This window comes from Oncorhynchus kisutch, linkage group LG11, assembly GCF_002021735.2.
Source record: "Oncorhynchus kisutch isolate 150728-3 linkage group LG11, Okis_V2, whole genome shotgun sequence".
Lineage (NCBI taxonomy): Eukaryota > Metazoa > Chordata > Actinopteri > Salmoniformes > Salmonidae > Oncorhynchus > Oncorhynchus kisutch.
Genome location: NC_034184.2, coordinates 86185037 through 86195326, shown reverse-complemented (window position 1 = coordinate 86195326; position 10290 = coordinate 86185037).

Here is a 10290-nt window from a genome sequence, read left to right as displayed (position 1 = left end):
ATCTCTACTACTACCATTACCACTAGTATCATGTCTACCTCTAATATCTCTACCACCATTACCACTAGTAGTATTTATACCTCTAATATCTCTACCATTACCACTAGTATCATGTCTACCTCTAATATCTCTACGATTACCACTAGTATCCTTTATATCTCTAAAATCTCTACTACCACCGTTACCACTAGTATCATGTCTACCTCTAATATCTCTACAACTACCATTACCACTAGTATCATGTCTACCTCTAATATCTCTACCACCATTACCACTAGTATCATGTCTACCTCTAATATCTATACCACCATTACCACTAGTATCATGTCTACCTCTAATATCTCTACTACCACCATTACCACTAGTATTATGTCTACCTCTAATATCTCTACTACTTCCATTACCACTAGTAGTATTTATACCTCTAATATCTCTACTACTACCATTACCACCAGTATCATGTCTACCTCGAATATCTCTACCACCATTGCCACAAGTAGTATTTATACCTCTAATATCTCTACTACCATTACGACTAGTAGTATTTATACCTCTATTATCTCTACCATTACCACTAGTATCATGTCTACCTCTAATATCTCTACCACCATTACCAATAGTACCATTTATACCTCTAATATCTCTACCATTACCACTAGTATCATGTCTACCTCTAATATCTCTACTACCATTACCACTAGTAGTATTTATACCTCTAATATCTACTACCATTACCACTAGTAACATTTATACCTCTAATATCTCTACCACCATTACCACTAGTAGTATTTATACCTCTAATATCTCTACCATTACCACTAATAACATTTATACCTCTAATATCTCTACCACCATCACCACTAGTAGTATTTATACCTCTAATATCTCTACCATTACCACTAGTATCATGTCTACCTCTAATATCTCTACTATCACCGTTACCACTAGTATCATGTCTACCTCTAATATCTCTCCTACCATTACCACTAGTAGTATTTATACCTTCTAATATCTCTACTACTACCATTACCACTAGTATCATGTCTACCTCTAATATCTCTACTACCATTACCACTAGTAGTATTTTTACCTCTATCTCTACTACCATTACCACTAGTAGTATTTATACCTCTATCTCTACCACCATTACTACTAGTAGTATTTATACCTCTAATATCTCTACCATTACCAGTAGTATCATTTATACCTCTAATATCTCTACCATTACCACTAGTAGTATTTATACCTCTAATATCTCTACTACCATTACCACTAGTAGTATTTATACCTCTAATATCTCTACCACCATTTCCACTAGTAGTATTTATACCTCTAATATCTCTACCATTACCAGTAGTATAATTTATACCTCTAATATCTCTACCATAACCACTAGTAGTATTTATACCTCTGTCTCTACTACCACCATTACCACTAGTATCATTTATACCTCTAATATCTCTACTACCACCATTACCACTAGTAGTATTTATACCTCTAATATCTCTACCACCATTACCACTAGTAGTATTTATACCTCTAATATCTCTAGCATTACCACCAGTGGCGGCAGGGTAGCCTAGTGGTTAGAGTGTAGAGGCGGCAGGGTAGCCTAGTGGTTAGAGTTTTGGACTAGTAACCGAAAGGTTGCAAGTTCAAATCCCCAAGCTGACAAGGTACAAATCTGTTGTTCTGCCCCTGAACAGGCAGTTAACCCACTGTTCCTAGGAAATAATTGAAAATAAGAATTTGTTCTTAACTGCCATTGCCTAGTTAAATAAAGGTAAAATATATTTTTTTAAATCATTTATACCTCTAATATCTCTACCACCATTACCACTAGTATCATTTATACCTTTAATATCTCTACCATAACCACTAGTAGTATTTATACCTCTGTCTCTACTACCACCATTACCACTAGTATAATTTATATCTCTAATATCTCTACTACCACCATTACCACTAGTATCATGTCTACCTCTAATATCTATACCACCATTACCACTAGTATAATTTATATCTCTAATATCTCTACTACCACCATTACCACTAGTATCATGTCTACCTCTAATATCTATACCACCATTACCACTAGTATCATTTATATCTCAGAAATCTCTACTACCACCATTACCACTAGTATCATGTCTACCTCTAATATCTATACCACCATTACCACTAGTATCATGTCTACCTCTAATATCTATACCACCATTACCACTAGTATCATTTATATCTCAGAAATCTCTACTACCACCATTACCACTAGTACCATGTCTACCTCTAATATCTATACCACCATTACCACTAGTATCATGTCTACCTCTAATATCTCTACCACCATTACCACTAGTATCATGTCTACCTCTAATATCTCTACTACTTCCATTACCACTAGTATCATGTCTACTTCGAATATCTCTACCACCATTACCACTAGTAGTATTTATACCTCTATTATCTCTACTACCATTACCACTAGTAGTATTTATACCTCCATTATCTCTACCATTACCACTAGTATCATGTCTACCTCTAATATCTCTACCACCATTACCACTAGTACCATTTATACCTCTAATATCTCTACCATTACCACTAGTAGTATTTATACCTCTAATATCTCTACAACCATTACCACTAGTATCATGTCTACCTCTAATATCTCTACCATTACCACTAGTATCCTTTATATCTCTAAAATCTCTACTACCACCGTTACCACTAGTATCATGTCTACCTCTAATATCTCTACAACTACCATTACCACTAGTATCATGTCTACCTCTAATATCTCTACCACCATTACCACTAGTATCATGTCTACCTCTAATATCTCTACTACCACCATTACCACTAGTATTATGTCTACCTCTAATATCTCTACTACTGCCATTACCACTAGTAGTATTTATACCTCTAATATCTCTACTACTACCATTACCACCAGTATCATGTCTACCTCGAATATCTCTACCACCATTGCCACAAGTAGTATTTATACCTCTAATATCTCTACTACCATTACCACTAGTAGTATTTATACCTCTATTATCTCTACCATTACCACTAGTATCATGTCTACCTCTAATATCTCTACCACCATTACCAATAGTACCATTTATACCTCTAATATCTCTACCATTACCACTAGTATCATGTCTACCTCTAATATCTCTACTACCATTACCACTAGTAGTATTTATACCTCTAATATCTACTACCATTACCACTAGTAACATTTATACCTCTAATATCTCTACCACCATTACCACTAGTAGTATTTATACCTCTAATATCTCTACCATTACCACTGGTAACATTTATACCTCTAATATCTCTACTACCATTACCACTAGTATCATGTCTACCTCTAATATCTCTACTATCACCGTTACCACTAGTATCATGTCTACCTCTAATATCTCTCCTACCATTACCACTAGCAGTATTTATACCTTCTAATATCTCTACTACTACCATTACCACTAGTATCATGTCTACCTCTAATATCTCTACTACCATTACCACTAGTAGTATTTTTACCTCTATCTCTACTACCATTACCACTAGTAGTATTTATACCTCTATCTCTACCACCATTACCACTAGTAGTATTTATACCTCTAATATCTCTACCATTACCAGTAGTATCATTTATACCTCTAATATCTCTACCATTACCACTAGTAGTATTTATACCTCTAATATCTCTACTACCATTACCACTAGTAGTATTTATACCTCTAATATCTCTACCACCATTACCACTAGTAGTATTTATACCTCTAATATCTCTACCATTACCAGTAGTATCATTTATACCTCTAATATCTCTACCATAACCACTAGTAGTATTTATACCTCTGTCTCTACTACCACCATTACCACTAGTATCATTTATACCTCTAATATCTCTACTACCACCATTACCACTAGTAGTATTTATACCTCTAATATCTCTACCACCATTACCACTAGTAGTATTTATACCTCTAATATCTCTAGCATTACCACCAGTGGCGGCAGGGTAGCCTAGTGGTTAGAGTGTAGAGGCGGCAGGGTAGCCTAGTGGTTAGAGTGTAGAGGCGGCAGGGTAGCCTAGTGGTTAGAGTTTTGGACTAGTAACCGAAAGGTTGCAAGTTCAAATCCCCAAGCTGACAAGGTACAAATCTGTTGTTCTGCCCCTGAACAGGCAGTTAACCCACTGTTCCTAGGAAATAATTGAAAATAAGAATTTGTTCTTAACTGCCATTGCCTAGTTAAATAAAGGTAAAATATATTTTTTTAAATCATTTATACCTCTAATATCTCTACCACCATTACCACTAGTAGCATTTATACCTCTAATATCTATGCCTACTACCTACTAAAACTATAACTGAATTATAACTAACTAACGGTCATCCTCACCATTACAACATTACTAAAACTACCATCGTCATTACTACTCCTACTTCCACCACCATCATTAATCGGCTGTTGTTGCCATGACCCCATAATACTACTTTTTATTACAATTACATTAATATGCAGATGTGATGTTTTTATTCAGTGCCCCTTTAGTCTACGGCAGGCAAATATGTATTTAATATGCAAATATGTATTTAATATGCAAATATGTATTTAATATGCAAATATGTATTTGATATGCAAACATGTATTTGGCTCTTGCTCCTTTGTCCCATGAGTATTTTGGGGGTTTTGCTCTGAGTTTAATAACATACCATTTGGAATAAATGTAGTAGTTTCTGTGAATAATCAATTACAGTAGATGAGTGAACTGTCTGTCTCTACCTCCCCTGTCATGCGGTGACCACATAAAATGTCCTATTTGGGTAGCCATGTCTTTTTTACGATATGTCTGCCAGTTTCTCTTTGCCAATCGGTGGTCACTCAACCTGTACTTGGTAAGGATCTGTCTCTGCTTTGTATCTCTGACAGAGTAGAGATAATCAACTCTTTGTTTAGGGCCAGACCGCAATTTAGTCAGCTTTGTTTTCTTGTTTTTCCAATGTTGTAAATATGAGTCATTTGATTGGTTCATGATTGTCTCTCTCTTGTCCTCTCTGTCTCTTTCAATTAAATTAAATTCAGTAAACTTTATTGACATGGCAAGTTAAATTACTTACATTGTCAAAGTATACATTTAACAAAAATGGTGGGACCAACAGCAGTAATACTGGGATTACCTTTATCAGCAACTACAACAACAATATTATTGAGAATAATAATACATTAAAGCAATAGTAGTAGACCAGTCTCAACCTGACTGAGAAGACACATGACCTGGTAGTAGACCAGTCTCAACCTGACTGAGAAGACACATGACCTGGTAGTAGACTAGTCTCAACCTGACTGAGAAGACACATGACCTGGTAGTAGACCAGTCTCAACCTGACTGAGAAGACACATGACCTGGTAGTAGACCAGTCTCAACCTGACTGAGAAGACACATGACCTGGTAGTAGACCAGTCTCAACCTGACTGAGAAGACACATGACCTGGTAGTAGACCAGTCTCAAGCTGACTGAGAAGACACATGACCTGGTAGTAGACCAGTCTCAACCTGACTGAGAAGACACATGACCTGGTAGTAGACCAGTCTCAACCTGACTGAGAAGACACATGACCTGGTAGTAGACCAGTCTCAACCTGACTGAGAGACACATGACCTGGTAGTAGACCAGTGTCAACATGACTGAGAAGACACATGATCTGGTAGTAGACCAGTGTCAACATGACTGAGAAGACACATGACCTGGTAGTAGACCAGTGTCAACATGACTGAGAAGACACATGACCTGGTAGTAGACCAGTGTCAACATGACTGAGAAGACACATGACCTGGTAGTAGACCAGTGTCAACATGACTGAGAAGACACATGACCTGGTAGTGGACCAGTGTCAACATGACTGAGAAGACACATGACCTGGTAGTAGACCAGTGTCAACATGACTGAGAAGACACATGACCTGGTAGTAGACCAGTGTCAACCTGACTGAGAAGACACATGACCTGGTAGTAGACCAGTCTCAACCTGACTGAGAAGACACATGACCTGGTAGTAGACCAGTCTCAACCTGACTGAGAAGACACATGACCTGGTAGTAGACCAGTGTCAACATGACTGAGAAGACACATAACCTGGTAGTAGACCAGTCTCAACCTGACTGAGAAGACACATGACCTGGTAGTAGACCAGTCTCAACCTGACTGAGAAGACACATGACCTGGTAGTAGACCAGTGTCAACATGACTGAGAAGACACATGACCTGGTAGTAGACCAGTGTCAACATGACTGAGAAGACACATGACCTGGTAGTAGACCAGTGTCAACATGACTGAGAAGACACATGACCTGGTAGTAGACCAGTGTCAACATGACTGAGAAGACACATGACCTGGTAGTAGACCAGTGTCAACATGACTGAGGAGACACATGACCTGGTAGTAGACCAGTGTCAACATGACTGAGAAGACACATGACCTGGTAGTAGACCAGTGTCAACATGACTGAGAAGACACATGACCTGGTAGTGGACCAGTGTCAACATGACTGAGAAGACACATGACCTGGTAGTAGACCAGTGTCAACATGACTGAGAAGACACATGACCTGGTAGTAGACCAGTGTCAACCTGACTGAGAAGACACATGACCTGGTAGTAGACCAGTCTCAAACTGACTGAGAAGACACATGACCTGGTAGTAGACTAGTCTGAGAAGACACATGACCTGGTAGTAGACCAGTCTCAACCTGACTGAGAAGACACATGACCTGGTAGTAGACCAGTCTCAACCTGACTGAGAAGACACATGACCTGGTAGTAGACCAGTCTCAACCTGACTGAGAAGACACATGACCTGGTAGTAGACCAGTGTCAACATGACTGAGAAGACACATGACCTGGTAGTAGACCAGTCTCAACCTGACTGAGAAGACACATGACCTGGTAGTAGACCAGTCTCAACCTGACTGAGAAGACACATGACCTGGTAGTAGACCAGTCTCAACCTGACTGAGAAGACACATGACCTGGTAGTAGACCAGTCTCAACCTGACTGAGAAGACACATGACCTGGTAGTAGACCAGTGTCAACATGACTGAGAAGACACATGACCTGGTAGTAGACCAGTCTCAACCTGACTGAGAAGACACATGACCTGGTAGTAGACCAGTCTCAACCTGACTGAGAAGACACATGACCTGGTAGTAGACCAGTGTCAACATGACTGAGAAGACACATGACCTGGTAGTAGACTAGTCTCAACCTGACTGAGAAGACACATGACCTGGTAGTAGACCAGTCTCAACCTGACTGAGAAGACACATGACCTGGTAGTAGACCAGTCTCAACCTGACTGAGAAGACACATGACCTGGTAGTAGACCAGTGTCAACATGACTGAGAAGACACATGACCTGGTAGTGGACCAGTGTCAACATGACTGAGAAGACACATGACCTGGTAGTAGACCAGTGTCAACATGACTGAGAAGACACATGACCTGGTAGTAGACCAGTGTCAACCTGACTGAGAAGACACATGACCTGGTAGTAGACCAGTCTCAACCTGACTGAGAAGACAGATGACCTGGTAGTAGACCAGTCTCAACCTGACTGAGAAGACACATGACCTGGTAGTAGATCAGTCTCAAGCTGACTGTGAAGACGCATGACCTGGCAGTCGACCAGTCTCAACCTGACTGAGAAGACGCATGACCTGGTAGTAGACCAGTCTCAAGCTGACTGAGAAGACACATGACCTGGTAGTAGACCAGTGTCAACCTGACTGAGAAGACACATGACCTAAGAGTAGACCAGTCTCAACCTGACTGAGAAGACGCATGACCTGGTATGAAAGACAAAACTAAATATTATTGACATTATACTGGCTGTCCCTCAGGTTGTTGCATGGGGACCCATCCAGTGCATTCGGAATGTATTCTTTTTTATTTAACTAGGCAAGTCAGTTAAAACAAATTCTTATTTTCAATGACGGCCTAGGAACAGTGGGTTAACTGGTCCAGGAACAGTGGGTTAACTGGTCTAGGAACAGTGGGTTAACTGGTCTAGGAACAGTGGGTTAACTGGTCCAGGAACAGTGGGTTAACTGGTCTAGGAACAGTGGGTTAACTGGTCTAGGAACAGTGGGTTAACTGGTCTAGGAACAGTGGGTTAACTGGTCTAGGAATAGTGGGTTAACTGGTCTAGGAACAGTGTGTTAACTGGTCTAGGAACAGTGGGTTAACTGGTCTAGGAACAGTGGGTTAACTGGTCTAGAAACCTTGTCAGCTTGGGGGTTTGAACTTTCGGTTACTAGTCCAACGCTCTAACCACTAGGCTACCCTGTCGGATAAAAATCTAAAGTGGATTTCTTCTCCTCAATCTGCACACAAGACCCCATAGTGACAAAGCAAAAGTAGGTTTTTAGACCTACGCATGACCTGGCAGTCGACCAGTCTCAACCTGACTGAGAAGACGCATGACCTGGTAGTAGACCAGTCTCAAGCTGACTGAGAAGACACATGACCTGGTAGTAGACCAGTGTCAACCTGACTGAGAAGACACATGACCTGGTATGAAAGACAAAACTAAATATTATTGACATTATACTGGCTGTCCCTCAGGTTGTTGCATGGGGACCCATCCAGTGCATTCGGAATGTATTCTTTTTTATTTAACTAGGCAAGTCAGTTAAAACAAATTCTTATTTTCAATGACGGCCTAGGAACAGTGGGGTTAACTGGTCTAGGAACAGTGGGTTAACTGGTCTAGGAACAGTGGGTTAACTGGTCTAGGAACAGTGGGTTAACTGGTCTAGGAACAGTGGGGTTAACTGGTCTAGGAACAGTGGGTTAACTGGTCCAGGAACAGTGGGTTAACTGGTCTAGGAACAGTGGGTTAACTGGTCCAGGAACAGTGGGTTAACTGGTCTAGGAACAGTGGGTTAACTGGTCCAGGAACAGTGGGTTAACTGGTCTAGGAACAGTGGGTTAACTGGTCTAGGAACAGTGGGTTAACTGGTCTAGGAATAGTGGGTTAACTGGTCTAGGAACAGTGTGTTAACTGGTCTAGGAACAGTGGGTTAACTGGTCTAGGAACAGTGGGTTAACTGGTCTAGAAACCTTGTCAGCTTGGGGGTTTGAACTTTCGGTTACTAGTCCAACGCTCTAACCACTAGGCTACCCTGTCGGATAAAAATCTAAAGTGGATTTCTTCTCCTCAATCTGCACACAAGACCCCATAGTGACATCACAATACTCCAAAATGACATCACAATACCCCATAATGACATCACAATACCCCATAATGACATCACAATACCCCATAGTGACAAAGCAAAAGTAGGTTTTTAGACATTTTTGCTAATCTATATAAATAAATACAGTAATATCACATAAGTATTCAGACCCTTTACTCACTTACTTTGTGGAAGCACCTTTGGCAGCGAGTACAGCCTCGAGTCTTCTTGGTTATGACGCTTGGCAAACCTGTTTTGGGGAAGTTTCTCTCATTTTTCTCTGCAGATCCTCTCAAGCTCTGTCAGATTGGATGAGGATCGTCGCTGCACAGCTATTTTCAGGCCTCTCTAGAAATGTTAGATCGGGTTCAAGTCCGGGCTCTGCCTGGGCCACCTCAAGGACATTCAGAGACTTGTCCGGAAGCCACCCCTGTGTTGTCTTGGCTGTGTGCTTAGGGTCGTTGTCCTGTTGGAAGGTGAACCTTTGCCCCAGTCTGAGGTCCTGAGCGATCTGAAGCAGGTTTTCATCAAGTATCTCTCTGTACTTTGCTCTGTTCATCTTTCGCTCGATCCTGACTAGTCTCCCAGTCCCCACCGCTGAAAAAGATCCCCACAGCATGATGCTGCGACCACCATGCTTCACCGTAGGGATGGTGCCAGGTTTCCTCCAGACGTGACGCTTGGCATTCAGGCCAAAGAGTTCAATCTTGGTTTCATCAGACCAGAGAATCTTGTTTCTCATGGTCTGAGACCTTTAGGTGCCTTTTGGCAAACTCCAAGCGGGCTGTCATGTGCCTTTTACTGAGGAGTGGCTTCCATCTGGCCACTCTACCATAAAGGCCTGATTGGTGGAGTGCTGCAGAGATGGCTGTCCTTCTGGAAGGTTCTCCCATCTCCAGAGAGGAACTCTGGAGCTCTGTCAGAGTGACCATTCGGGTTCTTGGTCACCTCCCTGACCAAGGCCCTTCTCCCCCATTTACTCAGTTTGGTGCATATACAGGTAAGCTCTCTCTCTAACACACAGCCCAATCTATATG